Raw genomic sequence first — 26,330 nt, forward strand, 5'->3', positions numbered from 1 at the left:
AACCTTGAGGGAAATGGCTGGCTTCCTTTGCACAAACGTAAAAGAAGCTTCTGTTCTCTCCCAAAGTCTCCCCAGCTGTGCAGCCCAGAGCCAACTGAGGAAAGATTTTGCTCTCACCTCACAAAAAGCTTCCAGATCCAATCAACCCTACTCTGCCAGGCTGGGAGAAGAGCAAAGAGAAATGAACACATGAGGATGTGTGCCTACAAATCACATTATGTACATGACACATTCCTCTCCTTGCAAGGCACTTGCATCTCCACGGACAGAGCAGGGCAAGCACTGGAGCATCCTAAGAGGTTAAACTATGTACCCAAGGTCCCACAGCTAATTAGTGACAGAGTTTGGAGCCCAGGCCACCTGTCTCTCATTCCAACCAGTGCCCCCTAAAGATGCGATTGCTTCGTCCTGCCTATGGAAGGAGGACTGAGTGGGAAGCCTCCCCTGTGGCAGGAAGAGAAGCACCTCCCTCCTCATCTAGACGAAGGTGGACAAGCTTCTGCCAGTCCTTCTTCAAACCTCGGAGTCAAGGATTCCTGCACAATTTCTATCAGGCCCTAAGCCTTTTAGTGGAACTTTCCAAGTTTATTTTTATTTTGAAATTCCATGTGTTTACTTCATTTGTAGCACATGTTTCCTAAAAACAGCTCATCTCTGCTCTTGCCTTTTTAGTATAAGCTCTCGAAAGCAGCCCCTGACCGTGTGAGAAAGCTGGAGGCAAAGAGCTGACAAATCACGGAGGTCCCCTAATCTGTGGAAGGCCCCAGGGCAGGGCACGGAAAGCCTTCCCTGGTCTGCTCTTCCCTTCTGCTCTTTTGGTGCCGTTGAGTCGTTGTCTGACTAGAGGAGCTTTCAATCTGGAAGGGAAGGCATTGCCAGTGAGGTTTACACATTTTACTATGCTCTCCACGATGTGACTGTTGTCATGGTTACTTTTTTCACCAAATTGAGACCCTCAGCCTTATTCCACACTGGAGAGGAAGTCAAAGAACAGGGCAGTCTGCATCCAGAAGAAAATCTGAGGTGGGCAGGAACTTTCCCTGCTTCTACCCAGACACATGCCCTGCTCTGGAGAGCAAAGCTGCCCTCCCGTTTCCGGCTTTTCATGACAAAGATTGGGTCTCTGTCACTCCCAAGCAGGGCGAATCGAGCCAGATTTTTGTTGGACGCTTTCAGGAGCAAAACCAGCTCCTCGTATTGTGTCCCATTCACAGCTGGAGCAGCTCGGGCACTAGGCGAGGCAGGGGGTGCGGCGAGCGGTCTCCAGCCAGCTGCCTGCAGTCGGTGCCGCCCACAGAATCTGCGCGGCCCAGTGCAAAATAAAAACGCGGGGCCCCGCGTTCAAAAAGCAGGAAAAAGCCTTTCCCTTTCTCCCGTGGTCTTTCTGTCCACCTGTCTCGGCAGGGTTTATTTGCTAGTTAAGTTGCGCTGGCTTGAGCACAGGGACGCTGGCGGGCCAAAGGCCGACCATCACAGGCGACCCAGCGTGGCGGCGAGGTCCCTTGGCTGTACGCCGAGGTCTGCGCCGCCCCCACGTCCGTGGCCGGCCACTGCCCAGGGCGGAGGGCAGCGGTGTTCGCCGGATGGGGGCCCAGAACCTGTCCCAGGAAGACGCAGGAGACGCGACCGGGGTGAGACAAAGAGTCCAAGCTCTCAAGCATCCACTGTGTTATTGCACTTCACTTACAATACACGAATTTGAAGAAAAAATGATTAAGAATTTCATATGGTGACTGCAGAGCATTCATTAGATTCCAAGCGGGACCCCTTCTGAGCGCGGGACCCTATGGCGGATTGCCATTGAAACCAGCCCTGCCGGCTCCCCATGCCCCGGGGAAGGGTCTTCCCTGTGCCCACCCCAGCTTAGCAGGCGAGAGCACTGGAAGGAGCCTGAACGCCACAACTGGTTGGCACTAGGCATTGCTCCGCCTTCGCACCTCCCCACCCTGGGGAAGAAGCAGATACTAAGTAGATAAATATGAAAGCAAAGTACCATATCACTTTCCCCTAGGTTTCCTCCAGAGCACGTGTCAAATCTTTTTACTGTAGAGGTGGGGTTGCTTTCCTTCCATCAGACCCACCCTCCCCCATCCCATTTAAAGGACTTCGCCAAAGCATAAGTAACATGCAATAAACCTCAAATATTTAAAGTGTACTATTTTATGAGCTCTAACATATACACATGCACTTGTGAAACCATTACAAAATCAAGGTGGCATTTAATTTCCATCACCCACTTGTCACCCATCCTTCCTCCACACCCATCCCCTGATAACCACTGATTTGCTCCCTGTCATTATTGATCAGTTCGTGCTTTCTGGAATTCTATTGTCATAATCAAACAGTCTGTACTCTTTTTCGTCTGGCTTCTTTTACTTAGCATATTGATTTTGAGTTTCATTCTTATTGTTCATATCAATAGTTTGTTCCTTAACATTGCTGAGCAGTACTCAATTGCATAGCTATGCCACAGTTTACCCATTCACTTCTTAAGGAGCATTTCCATCGTTTCCTTCCCCCCACCCCCCTTTTTTTTTGGCTGTTTCAAGCAAGGCTGTGATGGATGTCAGTGCACAAGTCTTTGTGTGGACATATATTTCACTTCTCTTGAGTAAAAATCTAACAGTGGCTGTATAGCAGGTGTATATTTAACTTTTTAAGAAACTGCCAAATTATCTTCCGAGGTTCCACTGCATTCCCATCAGCAGTATATCAGAGTTACAGTTGCTTCACATTCTCAGTCTTTGAATTTTAGCCATTCTAGAGGTATCTGATTGCGATCTTAATTTGCATTTTCCTGTTTATTAATAATTTTGAGCATTTTCAAATGAACTTACTGGCCATTCATATATCTTTTATGAAGCATCTGGCCAAATCTTTTTTCCCATTTAAAAAAATGGGGTTGTCTTATTGACTTTTTAAATATATATATATTCTGGATTCGAGTTGTCTGATACGTGTGTTTTGAATACTTTATCTTAGTCTGTGCTCTGCTTTATTTTCTTTGTGTCTATTGAGGATTAAGTTTTAAATTTTTGATCAAGTTTGTCAAGTGTCTTTATGGCTCCTACTTTTTTTGTGTTCTGAGAGACCTTTGTCTACTCCAAGGTCACCTCCTCTTTTCTTCTGTAAGTGTAATAGTTTTAGGTTTTATATGTAGGTCTATGATCCATTTTCAGTTAAATTTTGTATATGGTATGAGGTAAGGGTTAATAGGGTTATTATTTTTTCTTTCTTATGGATATATCCAGCACCATTTTTTGAAAAGGCCCTTTTTTCCCCCTCAAATTGAATTGTCTTAGTACTTTTATTAAAAATTGGCAATATATGCATGGGTCTATTTCTGGATTTTCTGTTCTGTTCCATTAATCTATATGTTTATTTTTTGCCAACACAAAACTGTTTTGATTACTATAGCTATAGTAGGTCTTGAAATATAAAAGCAAGATTAGTAAATTGGAGGATGAGCTCTCCAACTTGGTTCTTTTTTTTTTTTTTATTACTTTATGGGGTTGCCATGGAGGTGCACTGCTCAAATCTCCTTAAAACAACAACAACTACCACTACTACTACTATTTGGAGCATAGTTGACAGTTCCACCCTATGGATTCACCACCATGTTCACAGAAAGGCCATGTTTCTCTGGGTAGCTCCTAAACAATGACAAGCATGCTAAGGGTACTAGTGGTAGCCCATTCCAGCCAAGGCAGGACTCTTCCAACAGGCAATCTTTGCTTGGGGGTTCCCTACTGCTGACTGAAACTGTCTCAGAGCTATACTGTGGTCTGAAGCCCTTTTCACACAGCTCGCCCTTCCCTCTCTTCTTTCACAGATTCCAGACTACACTGGGGACTGAAAGCTTTTTGGCCTACTCCCGCTCCCTCCCTTTTTATCTTTCCCAGTCATTTGCCCCTGTAAACCTCTTGTAGGTTTAATGCAGTCTTGCCACCTGCTTCTTAAAGGTTCCTAACAAACACACACATTGGTTATTCTAGGTCTTTGGCATTTCTGTACACATTTTAGAAATCAGCTTCTGAAATTCTACCCCAAAAAGTCTGCTGAAATTTTAAATGGAAGTTTACTGGCTCTATAGATCAATACAGCCAATTATCCACGAACGTGATATATCTCACCATATATTTAGGTCCTTTACAATTTCTCTCAGTAATGTTTTGTAATTTCTGGTGTAGAGGTCTTAGACATCTTTCTTTAGATTTATTCCTAAGTATTCTTTGGGTTTTTTTTGGTACTACTGTGTTGAAATTGTTTTAAATTTTTTATGTTCCAATTGACTGCTGAGAGTATATAAGAATACAATTGGATTTTGTATGCTAACCTTGTATCCTGAACTGAAACCTTGCTGAATTCATTACTAGTCCCAGTAGTTTGGTCTCTGCTTCCTCCCCTACTGCCTTAAGCAAAAGCTTTTGGGGGATCCTGGTGCTCTGGTAAGACTGGGATGTGGGTAGCTGGAGCTCCTCCAATCAGTATCCCTATCCCTACCTGGAACCCCTTCACCCTAAAAACAGCTTCTAGAAGTTGCTGAAGAAATCTCATACTCCAAGTAACACAGTATAACCAGCCACTGTTCTAGGGAAATTGGTATTTACTGAACACCTCCCCCATATTTTATAGGCATCTTATCTCATTTGAGTCTTTAAAATTAAAAAAGGAAACCACTGTGTGAGATAAGTAGAAGTAGCTCCATTTTAAAGATGAAGAAGTAGAGATTAAATCTCTTTGACAGGGTCTCAACAGTTGGTTTCTTTCTGAGGAAAGACCAAAATCCATCCGTCTGACTCTAGAGTTCATGCTCTTTCCTCCCACCGCAAGCTGACTATCCCCAGGCTACACAGGCAGACAGATTCCAAAATGGGTCTCTGCTGAGGCCCAAGTCTTTAGACTGACTGTCTTGTGTTCATTCAGCACGTGGCCCTGTGGGTCTGGAGGCCTGACTAGGCTCTGGGATTCCACCCCCACAACAACTGCCACCCAGTCTGGTTTCCTAGGTTCCTGTTCCTCCCAAATTGCTTTCTGAGGGTATCAGTGGCCTCCCTCTCACCCTGTCTGATGAACTATGTGCAAGTCTAAGCTTTTTTTTTTTTTTACTTCTCTGCTGCCTTTGCAGAGAACGTCTCCTTGGAACCACGTGGCTCAGTTTGTTTCTGGTTCTCTTCTCACATCTCTCTTCACTTCTTATTCATACTCTGTCCTGATTCTTTTTTATCGCCCTCTTCTTAATCACCCAGGTCATACAGTCTGTGGTCTCCAGATCTTCTGTTCTGTCCCTCTCTCATTCTTAGAGATGCTCTTTCAAGCACCTGTAGGAGCAAGACCCCTCTAACCAGGCCTGCGAGTCACCTAAAGTTCTGACTACCCAGTTAACCCTAATGTACCCATAAAAAATTATAACACCTTGAAATTTCTAATAGTTTAGCATCCAAATGATGTTTTCCAGATCGTTCCCCTGTCTTCCTGTACTCTCAGAAGAGTACATCTTTTCTGAGACCCAACGTGTCTTGATTTATAGTTTGGGTGACATATTTAACATCTCCAAGGAATACTCTCACTTGGGTGGACAATTTACAAGATCTAAACCTTGTTGACAAACTAGCTCCACCACAGTTCTACCCAACCAGGTAGCTAAGCCTTAGACTTCTCTTTAGTTCTAGGGATCCCACCATCCTTTTGGTTTTCTTTCCTTCTTCTCTTCTCCCGTATCTACTCACTGAGTCAAGCCCATTGTTTTCTCTGAATTAGTCTGAGGTCAGGCTGTATCCTCTGTGGCTACTGCCACTCTTTGATTGATTAGTCCAAGGATTTCCAAAGACTGATCTTCTAGTTCATATTATCCCCCCATCAGGGTCAATGTTACTTTGACAAAAATCTTTTCCTCTGGCACTTTTTACATAATAGGTGTTCACAATCTGGTGATATTTAAAAGCCAGCAGTGTTTGCATCAGCAGATTTTGTACCAGTTCTTCGTTATCTGTTCACTACATCCAAACTCCTTTGCTTGGTTTTTAGGATTTTCTACTATTGTCCTATATCACCAAGTTCATTGTTTATATTGTGCCTCAATGTGGAACTCCTTCATCCAAGAGAGAAACACCAGGCTGGCTGACACTTTTGCACAACCCAGCACTCTCTCATCCATGCTTGTGCCCATTGTATTCTACACACCGTGAGTGCCAACTTTCTGTCCATCTTCGATTTTTCCCTTCAGTTTTAACCTCAGCCATATCTTTTCCTATCCTCGTATTTCTTCTCCAACCCTTCCCAACCTTCAAGATACGTGTTCCTGAGTAAATCTCTTATGTGCTATTAGACTAGCCCCAAAGAGCAGAAGTTCCCAAATGTAACTGGAAATGAGCTTCATTAGGCTATGAGCTTCTTCAAGACAAGGATCATGTCTTATTTAACTTTATAGCACCAGCATCTAGACCAGTGCCAGGTACATCATTTGAATGCAATAAAATATACATTTTATAAACAAACACCACTCTGTGGTGTTGGCCTCATTGGCAGAAGAGTTTGAGCTTCCTCATCTGGAAAATGGTGCTCAGAATATCGACATCATAGGTAGTGAACACTAAATAAGAAAAGCTACATGAAGGTCTTAGCACAGAACCTGGCACAGAGAACTGTATATTAATGAGTTCGTACCTTCACATTATGTTTTTAGAACTGTCATCAGAATTGCAGAGTTCCTATAATTGCTCCTCTACAGCAGGGTAGTTTTGCTAGAGCCTCCTCTAGAGTAGTACCAAACTCATGTATGAAGTTTGTAATTATTATAGGGGAAAAAACTGGCCCAGCAGGAGAAAAATCCACAAGGACCACTGCTTACAATGCCCCTGGTTATGATTTTTGGTGTGGAGTTTGGCTGTGACAGTTGAGATAGACAGATATGCAGATATACACTGATTCGTCTTTTTCAGGGATTCCATAAATGCATACTCGGTTAGGACAACAGGCTTCATAATGGGAGGGACCATTTTTCCATTCCTTTCCTCACTTTTTTTTTTTGGGATGGAGTTTCACTCTTTCGCCCAGGCTAGAGTGCAGTGGCGTGATCTCGGCTCACTGCAACCTCCGCCCTTCCAGTTTCAAGCAGTTCTCCTGCCTCAGCCTCCTGAGTAGCTGGGACTACAGGTGCACGTTACCACACCCAGCTAATTTTTGTAGAGACAGGGTTTCACCATGTTGGCCAGGCTGGTCTCGAACTCTGGACCTCCTGATCCACCCACCTCGGCCTCCCAAAATGCTGGGATTACAAGCATGAGCCACCACACCCGACCCCCTTCCTCACTTTTTATACAGGAGAGAAACTATATGATCAACAGGCAGAATAGTGTTTGGACACTCTGATGTGTTCATTTTAACACTGAACCTTACATGTTTATATTCAGCAGGCAAAATAAAAATTTTTAATCCAGGGAAGCAGTTAGTTAAATCACTCTCATAGATTTAATAACTTTCATAGTTTTGGAGTGGCAGTTATCCCTAATCTAACTATGCCTTTAGTTTTTCTATCTGTAAAATAAGGGTAATAGTCTACTCTCACCCTCTTCTTAGGAATAGCAACTATTATGGTACAGAGGAAAGAGCACTGGAATGGGAGTCAAGAGAACTGAGCTCTATCCCACCTTTGCCTAGCTGCACAGCCCTTGGGAAAATCACTTCAACTCAGGCCCCTCACCTCCGAGAAGTCCAAACTAAGCAACCTTTAAGTCAGTTCCCAGAGTAAGAATGCTATGCTTTTTAAAAAATGACAGCCGGCTGCAATGGCTCATGCCTGTAATCCCAGCACTTTGGGAGGCCAAGGTGGGTGGATCACCTGAGGTCAGGAATTTGAGAATAGCCTGGCCAACATAGCGAAACCCCATCTCTATTAAAAATACAAAAAATTAGCCGGGCATGGTGGCAGGCGCCTGTAATCCCTGCTACTTGGGAGGCTGAGGCTGGAGAATTGCTTGAACCCGAGAGACGGAGGTTGCAGTAAGCCAAGATCATGCCATTGCACTCCAGCCTGGGCCACAGAGTGAAACTTTGTCACACACACACACAAAAAAGACATAAGTGGCCCTCTTCTTCTACCCAGAATTGCCAGATAAAAGGAGACTTCCTTTGCACCAGGTAGAGAGTGGGACTGGGCACGTGCTGTCCACGGCAGGTGTGTGGTGTCAATGTGCCAGCCATATACATCAATAGTACCACACACCAGGCAGGAACTCAAGCAGGGTGAACATGTCTGTTTGGAGACAAGGACCCTAGGGAAGTAGAAGCATGAAGATTACTTGCACAAGGATTATTACCGATTTTTGTACAAAAATTGAACCTATTACTGGGCATTCTTTTCAGACTTCCTGAGCTGCCCATCAGCCCTCTGGCTCATGACTAGAGGAATTACCCATAGATATCCCTGAGTGCAGAGGGAATGGAAAAAGAAATGGGAGGTTGCCTCTTATGCCTCTTGGGAGCATTATTCCCTCCTCTGGGGATGAACTGAAGTGTAACAGGTGAAGAGCTCTCTTCGTATTCACTTAATGGTCATGCCAAATGCAAGGCAGACCACCTCAGAATCTGTATCTGCCTACAAATACCATCATATTTCCCAGTTGTATGAAAGAGCCACAGTGTTTCTAGCCAAAAGACTTGAGTTTAAATCCCACCTACATGAACTGTCTGGCTTTAGGCACGATGCTCCAGGTGTCTGAGTGATGGAAGGATCACAAGAAATAGAGATGCACAGAGTGTTTATTCTAGGACTGGCTACAGCCTCCCTGGCCCTCGCTCCTGTATACATCATCTCCTGCCCAAATACTATTTAGAAGAAGATTTTTTTTTAATAAACTCTCTAAGATTGATCCCTTTGTCAGGGGTATTTGAAGAAGAAAGAAGGGGCAACACCATAAGCCAGAGGGGACAGCATACCGAAATCCTGCAACGCTGGGGAGAAAGCTCTGCTTTCTCTATTGTCATCTCACCCCCACTCCCAGGCCTGCCCCAGCCACACCTGGGCTCTCCCTCCTTCACCTTAACTTGGTGACATGTCACTTGGCCCATTCTGGATTTGGCTTCCGCTCCGCTTGTGGTTTGGCTTCCACTCTGCTTGTGCAGTCCCTAACTGTTGTGGCCTGTGTCAGGGTGGGAGGGGACATCCAGGAAGCCCTGTTCTCAGAACTGTTCACGCAGAAAGGGAACCTCAAAGAGTCCTACCCCACTTCACTTGGGATGTGCATCATGGCAAGAAATGGTGCCATGGCCTGTGGCCACCACGGCCACAGCCTAACTGAGCACCCACCTCTGGCTCATAGCCAATGGCAGCCTTGAAAACACAGGACCTGAGTCACTCCAACCAACAGAACCAGTGGTTAAGGAGTGTCTTCTGTGAAAAGATGCCTAAATCTTCACCTCCAGCCCTACTCAGAGCTTTTGCTTTACTAAGACCAGAGCGACTATTTAGTGTCAGTTTTAAATTGCTACTTGTGCCATTCTGACACAAGGAAAATGCACAGGCTTGGGAGTCAGACTGTCCTGGGGTGAAATCCCAACTTTGCCATTTACTGTTTAGGTAACATCTGGCAAACTGCTGGATCTGGCTTAGGCATGTGTGAAATGGGGACACGGAGACTTCTGGACAGTTGCTGTAAAGGTTAAGCAAAACTGCACGTTGTAAATTGCCCAGTCCTCGTCAAGCACCTAACTCAAGAGTGACTGCTCACATTTTTTTTTCTTGTTTCCTTCTCACCAGAGAAAGACTAAATTATCCCAAGTATGGTTTATTTATAAGAGTTCAAAAATTCTGCTGAAAGGCCAACCATGTAGTTATTGAAGAAGTTCCTGCCTGATTGTTTCCGTTCAGGTAGTAAAGTGTCCAAAGTAAATGGATTCATTCGTAACATAGATCGCCCCTACAGCAGGACTGCTTGACAGTCTGCCTGCTAGCTGCTGTGTCCCCCCGGCCCGCCCCACACCAGATTCCAGCCTGAGGTTTGAAGGAAAAGGGCCGTCAAGTTTGTCTAGGACTTTTAGATGCTAAATGAAGATTATGATGGAAACTGTCCTTCACAAAATTAAAACTATCCTTTTTCCTAGGAAGCTCTCACTGATAGAGAGGCTTGTTTTGATTTCCAGATTTATATTGAGACCATTTATATGCACGCATGTGTGTGAATGTAAGTGCGTGTCTCAGAAATAACTAATCCTAACACAGCAGAATGATTTGGCTTAGTCTATAGCAGCCAGTCTAATCAGAGTATTTCATAGTCTATCTCACATCTTGCAGGAGTTTGTCCATCTTCATCAGACGGCTCATTATGCCAGCCAAAATGACAAGCTCTACAGGCCCACTGACCGCCTTGTTTCCTCATGTATAGATAAAACTCAGAACACATGAACTCGAAAGACACAGTGACTCGATTTGCAAAGTCCCAAAGAACCACTGCAAAAACTTAGCTGCCACTTGCAATATAAATGTTACCATACCTTTGCTTTCATGTTAACTACCCTTCATATTTTAGGAAACTACAGTACAGTTAAAACTGAAAACATATCCAGACATAGCAAACACAAGTTACATCTTGTAATTATTTATGCAAGTTCCTTAACTTTAAAGCCACAAACCATTTCTACAGTAATTACCACACTGCAAGTACATACAATTTTAGTTCTGAAGGACAAACCTATATGCTTCTCTGTGATTTCATAGTGCATTGCTTTAAAAAATTTCTGCAATTCAATCTAAAACACCCAACTTTCTAACTTCAAGCAAAGTCACCACAAAAATGAATTCTTCCTGCCTGAAGTCGGTAGCAGTAACAGAAATACAAGTCATAAACAGCTTTTAAAATCAAATGTAATCATAATGTGATATTGAGGTGCCTTTGCTTAGAGGAGCAACTGTAAGTCCCAAAATTTGTTGGATTGTGTTGGTTTTGAATGCCCTGACCCATTACCAAGCTTTGTATTCAGACAAAGCATCCCATTTTCTGGTTCCAAGAGAATGTCAGCATACAGTTCAATTTAAAGAGGTATTTGCACCTCTGAAAGGGCACAAAAAAAAAAAAGAGAGAGAGAGAAAGAGAAAGAAAGAAAAAAGAAATAAAGAAAGAAAAAGAAAGTGGTACAAGCAGTTCTTATAAAAAATAAAACGATGTGCCACTATTTCAACTTGTCTTTATTGAAACTGCAATTTTCTAGTCTGTTTTCTTAGATCTGCAGTATCTCTGTGTAACACTGTTTCCAAGCTCAATTAGGAGGATTTTTATTTCATCCCCATAAAATATCTCCTTTTTTATGCCCTTTGAGTGCCCCAAGTGGGTTTATAATTACACAATCTTTATTGAAGGAGTACAGATGAAGTAACAATTCTCATTTCTAATTCCAATTTTCTGGAAAGACATTTAAGTCTTCAATCCCTGGGTACCTGAAAAAAGCAAACAAGGTACAGATGCCTGTAATTTTTCCTATTTTTAGTTTTGGAACGAATCTTTTCTTACGGCAATGAAAGCAAATGAAAAAACCAGTCCTTGAACACTTGCAACAAAAGACTATCACTTTCTACTGGAATTGACATTGGATTAAAAAGCTAAAGTTTGAAAGTAAAATTATTTTGCTACTCTTTAAATATTTAAGCAGTTTGAAAATAAATTAGAAAATAAATACGCGTATTTCCCTAATAGTGCACACCACTTGGGTGACATTCTGTATACTCCTATTTTTGCCATGATGTGGATTTTTTTCCTATCAAATGAAAACCTACAGAAATAAATTCTGAAACAGATAGATTGTTCCCCTCCTTCCATTCTCATGCCAATGAAATATTTCCAGTGAACTGTTTTCTGATCACAAATATCACGTTTTTTAAAAAAAATCAAAAAGCAGTTATTTAAAAGAATACATACTATTATTAAAAGTTAGTCAAGACCAACTAATAAGACCTCAAAAATGAACATATTTCAAAGAATTTTGTTCTCTTCAATAGTTGCATGAGTTTTTTTTTTTTTTTCCAGGAAAATGTGCAAATATCAAGGTTACCTGGGTCTGCGGGTCACTTCTAGTTTTTGGACTCTTGAAGATGGTGAGTTTTGCTAATGATGCGCGGCTGTTTAAGAACCGGGTGGCTTTTCTGGCAATCACTCTTCGTGTGCCATCTTTTATAAAGGTGCTTCTTGTTGCTAAGAGATCAGTTGCTTAGAGACCAAACCATTAAAAAAATATATATGTCAGGGGCCAACATAAATTATAGCCAAATTTTGTCATTTCAGCTCGTCCCCTGAATGTTTGGCTTTTGTAATAGATCGTAGCGTACCAAGAGAAGCTAATTACTAATCACAAATAGAAAACTGACCATGAGGAGGAGAAAAGATCTGTGCGTACGCTCCTGTGAACAGAGAGTAATATCATGCGTCCCTTCCATGGAGTTACATAGTTGCTGGGCTCTCTGAAACTTTGGCTCCTCGTGGGGGGTCCTAGACATATGCCGTAAAAATAGATTCATGCACACACATAGATACCTGTCCCAGGAAAACTTGAATGCAGGGTGGAGTATGAAGATGTGGGAATTGTGGAGCTACTTTACAGTCTTTTTCTAAGGAAAATTAAAGAAAAATGCACTGCTTAGGAAAATGTATGTCGGAAATCCGAAGTGATCTTAGCCTTTCGCCAGATGTTTTATGTGTGAACATGATTGTCACTGCATCAGGTTCAGTTGTGTACACCTGGGGGTCAGGGGGTGCTTGGGTAAAAGTCTCTCTACCTTTTATTTTCTCTCCTGTACTGAGATATGGCATCCTCTGAGGGAGGAAATACAATCGGTTAAGTAAGGTAAGGTTTGACTTGGGGAGAGGAGCCTTTCTCTCTTTTCCTGGTGACACTGCCCCTTGAGACCCTCCTCTCAAATTTACTGTCGGCTGAATACTGTCCCACATAGGGACATTTACATTTTAGGAACACATTTTTAAATGAAAGACTCAAGTTCCTTTAAGATTTAATGGAATAGTGGCATTCCAAGCTTCTTAACAGGTAGGATGCAAGATCTTTGGAGGCAAAATAAAGCTGGATGTGAGCCTCCACCGGATAACTCCATAACACACCTCCTTCCTGCATTTCTCCTTTTTCTACCTCCTCCATTCTTCAAGGTCTCTGTGACTCTGTCCTGGGTGAGAAGAAAGCAAGCAAGTAAGAGACCAAAGACTTGGATTAAAAGCAAGATGAGAAGTAAAAAGAGTACCTAGTGATTTAAAGATTTGTTCCCTTCCTAGCCTCCAAAGTGCTTGCCATTCAAGAAGCCTTCATGCCCTCAGCTTTATTGGGAGGGCATCCTGGAATGAACCCCACTGTGCAGGAGAGGCAAGGTGAGGCCTGGGGGCTGGGATGGGAGCCCAATGGGAAGATGAGAAGGTTCCCATTCCACTCTGTAGTGCTGGTCACTGTCAGATTGGCATCAACCCCCACATCTCCATCTACAAAGTAGGTGGAAGACCCACAACCAACTTGAATTTGAAGTAGAGATATATGCCAGAAAAAAAGAAAAGAATGAAGACCTGGGCAAGTGGGATGTGGCTAAGGCTCAGAAGAAATTTCCTCAGCAAGAGGAAAAAAACACTGACTTCCCCCAAACCAAGCTATGAGTGAAAACTGACACATGCACCGATGACATATACATTTCCTTAAAGTCTCTTCCTTCTAATTCCCCAAATTTCTCTTTGTGGCTTATATTTTGGGATAGAAATGGAAGCAGAAAGGGCTAAGAGGGAATTAAAGGTGGAAAAGGCAAGAGAAATAATAATGTCTGGGTATACAGTTGCTGCCTAGCACCTGCTAGGCGAAGGAATGAGAGAGAGAAGAGGAGGCTGAAAGAGAAAGAGGCTGTGAACTCACTTTATGTTCCTTGAGGGCAGAAACTGTTGTATTCTCCTCTTTTCCCAATTCCAAGTGTTTGCATGGGGCTTTTGCATTTAGAATGCGATTAAATGTTTTTGTTAACTTCGAAGTCAAAGGAGAAACAGAGAGAGAAGGGATGGGTCTAAGGGGGTTGAACTGTTACTCCATCCTAGACCCCATGTGACTGGCTCCCTCCATAAGAGCCCGCTCTGCTCACATTTGTACTTTGGACTTAGATCTAAAACTAAAAGCCTGCCCTTCTTTTTTTTTTTTTTGAGACGGAGTCTCGCTCTGTCGCCCAGGCTGGAGTGCAGTGGCACGATCTCGGCTCACTGCAACCTCTGCCTCTGCCTCCAGAGTAGCTGGGACTACAGGCGCCCGCCACCACGCCCGGCTAATTTTTTTTGTATTTTTTAGTGGAGACGGGGTTTCACAGTCTTAGCCAGGATGGTCTTGATCTCCTGACCTCGTGATCCACCCCCCCTCGGCCTCCCAAAGTGCTGGGATTACAGATGTGAGCCACCACGCCCAGCCAAAGCCTGCCCTTCTTCTTATCTATCCATCCTGGTCTCCCCATTTTAGGGGGGCTCTGGTTTGGCTCTTTCTGCCTTGTGGCCATTTGCCTTGGACTCTTAGCTTTGACCTCTAGGACATGAGGTCCTACACCTCATTTTGGCCACTTCCTACCTATCAGGAGGTGACTTGGGCACCATTCTGGACACTAGTCCTTGGCAGGCTCCAGTTTCTCATCTACATGGGTGGAGGTGGGGAGATGCTGTGGTCTGTAATGAGCCACTGCCCTCACTCAGTGTGGTGTGGTGAAGAAAATAGGCTTGGACCCATGAGGGCTTGGCTTACAAATGTTCCAACTTGAACCTTGGAAAAAAAATTTTGGTACAGCTTTAACTGTGTCAAGGAATGTAGTCCAGTGTCATTTTGGGTCTTGCAGTGTGGCAGGTCACTTGTCCACAAGTACCTGGACCACAGCGCTCTCACATCCTGACCAACCACTGCTGGGAAGCTGCCCAGCCCACATGAGCTCCATATTCCAGTCTCAGGAATGGGAAGACAGCACAGTGAGAGATGCCAAGCTCCGGGGCATCCTCTGTGGAATTGACTGCCACTGCAGGCCCAGGCGCCCGTTACTGGGGAAACCAGTGTTCCCTGATGCCACCCCCACTGAGCATCCAGAGACCCTGATGCTATCTATTGCCTACTGCCCAGCTGCTGCTAACTCCACCAGGACTTGCTCTTTCCCAGTGGAAAATTCAGCAGACAACATTTCTAGAAATGCTCACACAGCCCCCTTGCTACACAGCCCCTTCTATTTTAGAAAGGACCCGCTCCTACCCCAGGAAGACTCCAGTGTAGTGACCACAACTCTATTCTATTTCTCCAGGAAACTGTTCTTAGAAGAGGCCTGAAGAGAAACATGACTGACTAGGTAAGATTAGAGGCTATACCAGATGTTTGGGGCACTCTCTGGAGGTTCCTGGGGCAGCAAGTAGAAGCTCAGCCAGTACTACGCAAGGGGGCTTTTTCCAAGCCCTTTCAGGGGCCATGTCCTGGACAGAAACCTACCCTGAGGAGCCAGAGCACTGCGGGCAGGAGAGGAGGACCTGCCTGGAGAAGTCACATCCAGACATACAGCCCGGCAGCTCCTATGGAAAAGCAGGACTTGAGCAACAGGGGGCAGCAAAGCACAACCGCCTTCTTCAGTTGAGCCCTAGGGCAGCCTTGGGAGGCAGGCAGTGAGGGGCAGGAGAGTTGGCCCCCCTCTCAGGGGACAGCTGCTTGGCTGGCCAGAGGTAATGGCCAAGTTTGAATCTGAAGTAGAGATATATGCCAGAAAAAAAAAGAAAAGAATGATGCCCTGTGCAAGTGGGATGTGGCTAAGGCTCAGAAGAAATTTCCTCAGCAAGAGTAAAGGGTACACTGACTTCCCCCAACCCAAGTTATGACTGAAAACTGACACATACACCAATGACATATACATTTTCCCTTAAGTCTCTTCCTTCTAATTCCCCAAATTTCTCTTTGTGGCTTATATTTTGGGATAGAAATGGAAGCAGAAAGGGAAGGGCTAAGAAGGAATTAGAGGTGGAAAAGGCAAGAAAAATAATAATGAGAATAAACCAAATAAAGAGAAATAAACCAAGCTTGCCCCTTGTTGGTTCTCTCTCTGAATTCTGAAAAATCTTTGTCACAGTCCACAGGGACCTCTGGAATGAGAAGAACTGAGACAGAGAGGCTGGAGTAAAGGAGCAGCAGACCTCCAGACACATGATGATAGTTACTCTTGCTGATTTCACCCCTTTCTCCGGTCTTACTTCATCCTTGTAGATGGAGCCCCTAAGATACAACACTTCATCTTCTTGTTGGGAAAAAGCTGAGTGTTGGGAAAAAAGCTGAGGCAGGGCTTGCATGTCTGACATAATGTCCAGGGCTCAGTGCATAAAACCCCTCGTGGCCTCTGGAATGAGTCTAGACTTGCTGGCTCCTTGCTTCTAGCTTAAACTGGAAGAACATGCTCCCTATTATCTCAAGTAGCAGAATATGTTCCATATGCTTCAAAGGAAATGCTAAACTATCACAGCTGTAGATCATGTGCTTGCCCTTTTGACCCACACATTCTCACCACCTGTTTCTTTGTTTGACCACCAATAAATAGTCTGGGCTTCCAGCGCTCAGGGCCTTCACAGCCTCCATACTTGCGTTGGCCACCTGGACCCACTTTCTCTCTCAAACTGTCTTTTCTCTTTCCTTTGACTCTGCCAGACTTCGTTGCCCCAAGGCCTGGTGTTGGATCTGATCACCCCAACATTCCTGGCTGTCCAACGTGGGGCGACAAAGGCCCTGGTGAAGGAACACTAGAGCATGTGAAAGCAGGGGATGCATTGTCAAAGGACACCCAAGGATGACTAAAGGAAGCTTGGTAGGAAAGCTGAGGGCTCGGAAGAACCAGGGTAACAACTGGACAAAGTGAAAGCAAATATTCTGCTTCTTTAAGTTTCTTAAGGCATTTATTATGAAGAGCGGGGGTGAAAGTTAGTACTCAGAATTTGTTATCACTCTTTAGTACGGTAAAGGAGTTTTGCCCATGGTTCCTGGAACAAGGGACTATGGAGTTGGATGAATGGGAGAGAATTGGCAGAGATTTTAAAAAGGCGTATAAAGATGGAGCAAAAATTCCAGTTTTTTTTGGTCAATGTGGGTGATAATAAAGGCAGCTTTTGAGCCATTTCAAACAGATGATGAGGTAGATTCAGATGAGGAAGAGGAGGACGAGTGTAAAGAACTAATTTCAGATTCTGAATGTGAGGAACAGAAACCAGAGGAAATTAAAGAAAAGAAAGGGAAACAAAGAAGTATGTTTTACTAGCCCGTTGGCTCCACCTGCTGAATTAAGTGAATGACCACCTCTTCTCTCTCCCATTAATGGGCGAGAAAATGAATTAGCTGAAAAACACCGCTCCTGTAGTTGCAACATTAAAACCTGGAGCAATTGGTGGTGCTATACAAAATTCTATTCAAAAAGCTAGAGCCGAGGGAGACCTTGAAGTATGGCAATTTCCCATTACTATAATCCAGCAAGGAGGAAAGGAATTCAAGCAAGCCATTACTCTGAATACGTTAAGGCTTGCGATGGCATTGGAGGTAACTTACATAAGGCTACTCTTTCAGCTCAGGCTATGGCTGGATTAAGAGTAGGAAAGAATATGCCCCATTTCTCAGGCTCTTGTTCCAATTGTCGGCAATTTGGACACAAAAAAGGAATGTAGAAAAGGAAATCAAAAGGCAAGAACTACTACCGTCAATCAACAGAAAAGCCCTGGTGTATGCCCCCATTGTAAAAAAGGCAATCACTGGGCAAATCAGTGTCGTTCTAAAGATGGACAACCTCTTTCAGGAAATGGGAAGAGTGGCCCACCTCAGGCCCCTCAACAAACCGAGGCATACCTGGCACAGCCAGTGCCCTCACAAGCGTACAACAATTGTCCCCTGCCACAGCAGGCAGTGTTGCCATAGACCTTTGCAGCACAATTACCATCTCCCTATTTCCTGGGGAGCTGCCAAAAAAGGTCCCTACGGGAGTTAGAGGACGCTTACCCTCAGGAACAGTTGGTCTATTACTTGGAAGGTCTAGTCTAAATTTGAAAGGTGTTGCTGTGCATACAGGAATAATTGACTCTGATTATACCAGAGAAATTCAATTAGTTATTAGTTCCTCAACTCTGTGGTCTGCCTCCCCCGGAGAAAGAATTGCTCAGTTGCTGCTGCTACCCTAAACAAAACTAGGAAGCAGCACAGTGAAAGAACAGGCGGCTTTGGTAGTACTAATCCTGCAGGAAAGGCTGTATATTGGGTTAATCAAGTGTCTGACAGAAGACCTATTTGCATAGTGACTATTTAGGGAAAGGATTTTGAAGGACTAGTAGATACTGGAGCTGATGTCTCTATTATTGCTCTAAATCAATGACCCCGACACTGGCCCAAACAAAAGGCTTCCATGGGTATCATTGGCGTAGGAACCGCCTCAGAGGTTTTTCACAGTTCCTTGATTTTACCATGTCAAGGGCTGGATGGCCAGGAAGGGACAATTCAGTCTATTATTACACCTATTCCTGTCAATTTATGGGGAAGAGACTTATTGCAACAATGGGATGCTGAAATATCTATTCCTATGGATCAATATAGTAATAATAGTAGACAAATGATGAGAAATATGGGATATCGACTTGGAGAAGGACCAGGAATATAAGACACTGCATATGTAATTGCATTTAGCTTTATTAACATTAAAATTTTTAAATTTACAAAAAGATCAACCCATAACTGCAGTGAAACAACACCTAACAGGACAAAAGGAAAATAAAAAGGCTGGACAAGATATATGGTGGAGGAATGCACATACAAAGAGCTGGGAAAAAGGAAAGATAATTATATGGGGAAGAAGATTTGCTTGTGTCTCTCCAGGTGACAATCAGGTGCGTGTGTGGGTGCCCACCAAACATCTGAAGATCTATCATGAGCCACAGCATCTAGCGGACCCACCTGTACAGTGCAAATTGAAGGTTTGAGAAGCCTCCATTTGCTTTCTCTGTGCTTTCTATTAGAAGGGGCCTGTTTCTCATTATCAGTGGAAAGTTCTACCTCATGGAGATGAACGAACCGTGTGGGTGCAATCCCCATAACATGGGGACAGATCAAGAAAACCGCACAGGAAGCTGAGAAACTGCTGGAGCGCCAGGGTTTTACCTACAGATGCTTAATGGACCAATGCTTTCTGACTGAGTGCCTCTCTACCCTGAATACAAGAGACCCTAATAGTTAGGCAGGAGTATCATTGCCCCCATTCAGCATGGACCTTCATCCTGAAACCCCTAGGATTAAGGGTCCTCTTGTAAAAGGGAAAGGGGAGATACGTGGGAAGCATTCAAACCAGAGCGACTCCATTTTGAATAAGGGCTAAGAACAATGAAGTTGGATCACCAACTGGCAATCAAAGGCTGCACAGCCTGCAATTGCCTTGCTCAATTAATTAAAAACAAAAAGAGGCCACCTTTTATGCTAGTAATAATGATAGCTGTGGCGGTTTTACAAAAAAGAGAAGGGGGAAATGTTGGGGAAAAGCTGAGTGTTGGGAAAAAAGCTGAGGCAGGGTTTGCATGTCTGACATAATGTCCAGGGCTCGGCGCATAAAACCCCTCGTGGCCTCTGGAATGGGTCTAGACTTGCTGGCTCCTTGCTTCTAGCTTAAACTGGAAGAACATGCTCCCCATTATCTCAAGTAGGAGAATATATTCCATATGCTTCAAAGGAAATGCTAAACTTTCACAGCTGTAGATCATGCACTTGCCCTTTCGACCCCCACATTCTCACCACCTGTTTCTTTGATCGCCAATAAATAGTCTGGGCTTCCAGAGCTCAGGGCCTTCACAGCCTCCATACTTGCGTTAGCCCACTTGATCCATTTTCTCTCTCAAACTGTCTTTTCTCATTCCTTTGACTCCGCCAGACTTCGTCACCACCAAGGCCTGGTGTTGGATCTGATCACCCCAACATTCTTTTTTTGGCACCAGTCACCACAGTCTCACTCCTAAACACCTTACTTGCCCCCCCGTCCAGACGGCACCAGCTTTGTCAGGCATCTGCGTCTCCACATGCATACCCACCAGTTCTCCAATAACCACCTAAAGGGAAGGCCAGACCCATTCTACCACTTGGGTTCTTGGGAAAGATTTGCCCTCTCACCCGCAATGGGCCTGATCCAACTCTCCAGGAGAAGTCATCTATAACAACTCTACTCCTCTCTCCTGCTGGATCACCCCTTCTCTCCCTTGCTCTCCCTTTTTAACCCTGCCACAGAAAACCTGGCTTCCTTCCTCACCCAAATCCCCAGAGTTCTGGTCAACACCTCTTATTTGCATATAAATATTCTCTCTTCTACCTCTCCACACATCATAGCTCAAATCTGGGACAGATGCACATCTTTAGATGAGGGGGGCTAAAATAAAAGCCAGGAAGCACTCAATTAAATTTCTGTCTTCAGGCACTTGTTTGTCTGTTTCGTTTGTTTGTTCTTTTCCCCTGGAAGGTTGATTCCTATCTGACCCACAGTATGGTACCATCAGCCAGTATGGTACAAAGTGCTTATTCCACTTAGCTCGTTGCATTTCAAAGCCAAGTGTGCCCTGACTACCAAGCATGTCCAAAGCCCATGGTGTAAGGAAGTCTCCTTGGACAGCAAAAAGGGAATCCTCCCCAAGAAAAACGAAGACCCTTCCACCATGAGTACCCCCTTAAGAAGATACCACCACCTCCTCCATTCTACTCTCACCCCACTCAGGGTTCCCCAGCTGTTTTCATTCTGCAGATCTGTTGCTTTGTACCTGTGCAGCAAGGCAATCAGATGAAAATCACCCATAAGGAAATAAAAGGCAGGGACCCAAGCATAGGAGGATACATTGGCTGAAGTACAGGTGAGAAGTTGACCCCTGACCCAGGAGATCTTGAGAGAAGTGAGCCACAGCAGATTCAGAATATACTTCTAGATGGCCTCTAGAGGGGACAGGAGGTCACTCTAGTCTTGCTGAGGCTGATCCTAAAAGAAAGAGCTTTTGGCTGAACCTACCCAGCACATTCATCTGTGAGGTGGGTGGCATCAATAGAGGGCAGGGTTGGCAAGAGTGGAGCCGCCACCAGGTGTCCCACCTGGACATGACTTATCCAATGACAACTAGTGCACATAGTGATGAGCTCAAGATCTAAAAATCTAATCTAAAAATAGGACTTTAGGAATGAGCAAGAAAATTTATTAGTGCTTCCCTTCTTGCCTATCTTGTTCTTCCCAGCACCCCTGGACAAGCCCAGTCAAAACAGTGGAAAATATATCCTTTAAGAAAAAACAACTGAGGCTCCTCAGTCAAGGGAGAAGAAAGCTAAACATTGCTGCGGGGTTCACCCTATTGTCTCCCACAGGCATTACTAACGCAATGCGAACCTTGATACCTGTGTTCTCTGGCATATCAGGCAGGTCTGTTTGGAATTGGCCCGGAAACAGAGCCCACTTGAATTTGGGGCTTCTTCACACCAGGCTGTCTCACATGCTACAAGTGCCACTTCTGAAGCTGTGTGGGCCTCGTCGGCACTCCTGGGCAGCCATAGCTCAGACATTGGTATTGCTGCTGTGCAGAAGCCAGCCTCTCCCATGCAGGCTTTGTCTCCTGGGCCCAAACACCTTTCCCCCTCACTCTGCCCTGGCCAGGTCTCCATCCTACCCTCAAATGCCCTCACCTTCCCTCATGCCCTCCAACCAGTTGTTCAGTTAAGACCCCCAAAGTAATTATTCAACTGAGTCCTGGTTTTCTTCAATGGTCTGGGGCTAACACTATAAAATGAAACAGAACTACCACCTCCTTGGTGTCTGACCTGAAGCAGTCCCAGGACGCCAGCCAATTTTATTGGCAACTAAAGTCTATGTGCATCTTACAGCTGAATTGAAGGTGGAATGTTCAAAAGCTCAATGCCTCAGTGGAAAAATCAATGGGTAAATAAATCTGATATGCATAAGCTAAAGAGTATTACTGGAGTAAAATATGAGAATAGAGAGCTGCTTTTGTCTAATACTTTCAAAGCACCATGAGTTTGACTAAATTTCTTAAGGCACTGGAGTCTCTATTTTCCCCAGTCTAGATCTCCTACAGCAATCACAAACCTCTCAAGAGTAAGGACCATGTCTTACTCATCTTCCTATCCCTGGCCTGCTGGTGTTGGTAGCGCTCAGCAGTTGTGCAGTGATTTTTGAATGAATGAAACCACTTACCCTTTGCCTCCTGTCCCCAGCCCCTACCATCCCTGGCCCTCATCAGGTCCTGAGAGCTGAGTTACCTGTGTGCTCAATCCTGCCATACTCCCAGCCCAATCTGGAGACAGGAATTCTTGTTCAAGCTGCCACCGCTCTGCCCACTGTCCAAAGCAACTCACCGCCCACCCCCCATAGTCCACCCCTGGGTTGGCCACTAGTGTTCCACAGCTGCTATTTGAGTCACAGCTTCTCCACCATCCCACACCCTTTGGGGGATGCTGAAACCTGGAGTCTTGCACCTCAGGTTTCACCACTGCGTTCCTGCTTTATCTAAGGGAGTTTCCTCATTTCAGATAAGCAGTCTGGTAAGTGCTCCATCCTCTCACCCTTTGGCATGCTCCTGTGGCCCACTACAGAGAAACTCTCCTCTCAGCCTCCTCCTTTGTTCTTGTCCCCACTCACTCTCCCATCCTTGCTTTTTCCTAAAAATCAGAGTCCAGATCTGACCTTCTGGCCCCACAAGCCTGCTCCTTGTTAAACGCAGACTGTTCTCAGGCATGACAGCTGTGATCTGGGCTCTGCCTTGCTCCTCTGGTGAGACACCCTTCCCCCATATCCTACTGTCCATTACAGAATTGCATGGGGGATGGCTGTGCCCTTTGCCCTCCCAGCCGGCCCCACCCATAGCGGCTAAACCAACACCGATGAGAGAGCCCTGCCGTCTCCCAGCCTAACTTGCCAAGCTTCATTATGAGCAAAAGATCTGCAATGTGGCAGTGACCTCCCCGCAACATAACTGCATTCTGACCTCCTTCTTGCAGTGCCAAGAGAAATGATGGTGAACTAAGTGCGGGGTGTGGGGTCGTTCTCAAATGCGGTCATTGCTACAGAACTAGGGTTTTTGGTTAGTTACATTCTTTGTGGAAGGACAGGGTGGTGGGTACAGGTCCCTGACAAGCAGACATGCGGAATTGTTTGAGACAGTCCTACTCCCTGTGGTACTCTCTCTATGTATATATTTCAATGAAGCTAATTTACCTCATGCTTTCCTAAATACATAAATCTTTACATTTCAAATGCCTTGTTAGACTGTACTCAAGATTCCAGAGACATTTTAAAATAATTCATTTTCAAATCATAAATTTGGGAAAAGGGGGCCTGGGATAAGCAAGTTGACTGGGCCACTGCTTATGCCATTCCCTGCACAATTCTGGGCATGGAGCAGCTCTCCTAGAGCCCCTGCCCCTGACTCCTGCTCCAGGCTTCACATTCCCAGACCCACACTCTCATCCACAGGGACGTGAACTTGGCTCTGCTTGTCATCATTCTGGGTTTCTTCCCATGGGAGGCTTTTAAACCAACCTGTCTCACATTGGCTGGGTCCTTTGGGGCCTTCTGCAATGCTACAATGGCAGGTGTTTGCCTGCAGCTTCCCACTGTGCCCCCTTTTCTCCCCACTCTCCAGCCAGCCAGGGTTCCTGGGCATCCTCTCCCCACCCCTTGCCAAATAATTTGAGGTAACCTTGTTAACCTTCTCTACAGCTATTTGCATTTGAAGCCTGTTTGGAGTGAATCAAGGACTGAAAGCTCACCCTGTGAAGGGAATTTTTAATATTTAACCTTGAAGGGTGGGGAGATGAGAGGGGAATGGGATAGAGAGGGAGGGGCTGCGGAAGAGTCTTCTTCCAGCTCCCCAACATCCTACACAGCATTCATGCTACCAGTCCCAGCAGAGGCTGGTGAGGGCCAAGCCTGAACAGCACCCCCAACTTCCCACCATGCCTCTGTCCCCCACTAAATGCCAAGCTTACTACTGAGTGAGTGGAAGTGATATAGCAGGCCTGAAACTGAGGTTGAGTTGCAAAACCATCTTTTGAGTGTGGTCTCCCCTGGGGTCGCAGCCCCAGTGAGCCCTCACTTCCCTAACTCCTTAGAGTTTCTATTTAAGATTCTGTTCAGTTTCCCAGGAACTACCTGGGACTGAGGCATTGTGTTTCCCTTTGCACAGTGCCTGGCATATAGTAAGCACTCAGTAAATGTTAGCTATTAATAATAAAAAGAAGAAACCCTGGATAGCATCCATGGGGTGCTTGCATAGATGCTGTTAGGAGCAGCCATGGTGGTGAACAGCAAAGTTCGCAGCACATGGTGGGCCATTCATTTACTGTTTCTGAACTGGAGGAAGTTTTGGTTCTTTAAAGTGGAAAAAGAATGCCTTCTGACCACATGATAACAGTAAGAGTCCTTTTTTATTCCTAAGTCTTCAGAAGAGTGAAAAAGGTCTTCCATGAACTGGCTACACATCCTGTTCAATGCCTAAGATGGAGATTGACAACCAAACCTCACCTTTTCTGCCTTGGCTGTGAAAATTCCAATTGGCCAGGTGATATAGGGAGCTTTCAGAGGACCTGGCACTTTGTATGGAAAGGGGTAAGTGTAGGGAGGTGTGTCAAATCAATTAAGCAAGTGCTATTTGCAAGATACATGCCTAAAGCCAGGGAAGAGAAAGATGAAGAGTTGCGGGGCCACCCTCAGAATTAACGTAGAAGCCCAGGACCACTGCATTGCCTTCTTCCTTCCCTCCGAGCGTCATGTTGCTCTATACATAGGGGTTGAGATTTTGCCTCCTTTTCCCAAGACTCTGGACTTCCAACTGGTCCTCTAGTGCTGCCCTGGCTTTTAAGCAGCTTGGCTGGGGCCCAGTCATTGATCCTCTTGCCTAGGATCTTTGCCCTGAGGACCAGAGCCCAACGCCCAAGTACAGGTGAAGCCCCATTTCACGTTGAGCATCATTATGGCCCTAAAGCATTGCCCCAACCTCCAGATTGGAGGCTTTGGGATAGACACGGGCTACCCTGGTTACCCCATCCCATTGGATTCTGTCACTGAGGTCCCAGCATGCCATGTGATTGAGCCATCCTAAGTTTGGCAGAAAACTAGGTTTGAGGCAGATCATTAAAAACCTTGAAAGTAAAGGTATGGAACTGAGAGTGGGGGCACTGGCAGTTTTTGGGTGGGAATATGATCTGAAACATGCTTCAGGCAGTAGTGGCGGGCAGAGAGGATCGGGTAGGCAGAGACACTGGTTGCATGGGTCCAGATGACATCCCTTAATATTGAAAGGAGAGGACCAACGTGAGAGGTGTTTCCAGAGAAATGGGCTTGCGGAGGTGTAGAGGAGGAGAACGTACATTATTACAATGAAAAACTAGATGATTCCAAGCCCACTAGAGAGGGGAAATGTTCATGCTAATAAAAAATGGGGAAGGAGACCAGCATTTGACAAGTGCTTATTGTATAATGAGCATTGGTAGCATTCACAGAACATGAGAAAAAAGGACTTCATTTCAAAGGCCACACAGAAAAGTGTACAACTAGGATTCCAACCTAGGTGTATGACTCCAAAGTCTTGATAATTTCTCTAAAGAAGCCGCAGCAAGACTGATGTAGAGAGGGAAGATGACAGCCTTGAACATGTTGAAATGTGGGCATTGAGGACTGGACATAGATGAGACTGGCTGAGATGACTCTGGGAGTCTGTTGCAGAGTCGTTATCATGGAAACCCCACGAGTGGGTCAAATCTCCAACACAGAAGATAATCAGGGAAAAAAGCTCAGGCTAGAACCATGAGCAATACACTCAGCTTAGGCACTAATGAAGAAGCAGAAAAGCAGCCACGAGGGTAGAGGTAACTTGGAGAGGGTCATTTAACTGGAGTCCAAGGAAGAAAGTAGAAAAAAAGGAAAGAGAAGCCATCAGCTTAGAACACTTTACACTGACAAATAGGGTGGGAAAACAAGAAAAGGCTGGCTACTTTAGCAGTCCAACACACTGTGACCTCTCGTCAGTCAGTCACTCAGTCAGTCAGATGCAAAGCAGAGAAAAGAAGCTATTGAGACAGCAAGTCTGGACTCTTCTTTCAAGAAATTTGGCAGTAAAAGAAAGAGGAGAGACCCAATAAAGGTGGATGAAGGTGAAGGAACTCTCCTTTGGACCACCCTAGCAATCAAATTGGACAGGCAGAGTCACTCGGCTCTCAACCCTGGTGATAGTCAAAGAGAGAAATCATCTCCAACTAGGGTTAATTATTGGCCCTGAACAGACTACACTTTAGTGGCAACCGTTTTATAA

The 26,330-nt window shown here is 45.0% G+C and overlaps 1 protein-coding gene and 1 long non-coding RNA gene across 5 annotated transcripts in view; one reads left to right on the plus strand and one right to left on the minus strand.

Moving 5' to 3' along the window:
* CYP19A1 (cytochrome P450 family 19 subfamily A member 1) overlaps positions 1–26,330 on the minus strand; it is a 108,206-nt gene that overhangs the window by 55,636 nt on the left and 26,240 nt on the right. Inside the window, exon 1 of one of the 4 annotated variants that reach the window (XM_024925634.5) lies at positions 12,043–16,104. The exons of the other annotated variants lie outside the window; for them this stretch is intronic. The gene's annotated coding sequence lies outside the window, so the exon portion shown is untranslated. Of the gene's footprint in view, positions 1–12,042; positions 16,105–26,330 lie in introns of those variants that run through there. 4 annotated transcript variants of the gene reach the window in all.
* Positions 12,014–16,461, plus strand: LOC103783198 (uncharacterized). The gene is made up of 3 exons (XR_008621084.2): positions 12,014–12,085; positions 15,290–15,334; positions 16,100–16,461. It is a non-coding gene; the product is annotated as an uncharacterized LOC103783198 (long non-coding RNA).

This window comes from Pan paniscus, chromosome 16 (assembly GCF_029289425.2).
Source record: "Pan paniscus chromosome 16, NHGRI_mPanPan1-v2.0_pri, whole genome shotgun sequence".
NCBI lineage: Eukaryota > Metazoa > Chordata > Mammalia > Primates > Hominidae > Pan > Pan paniscus.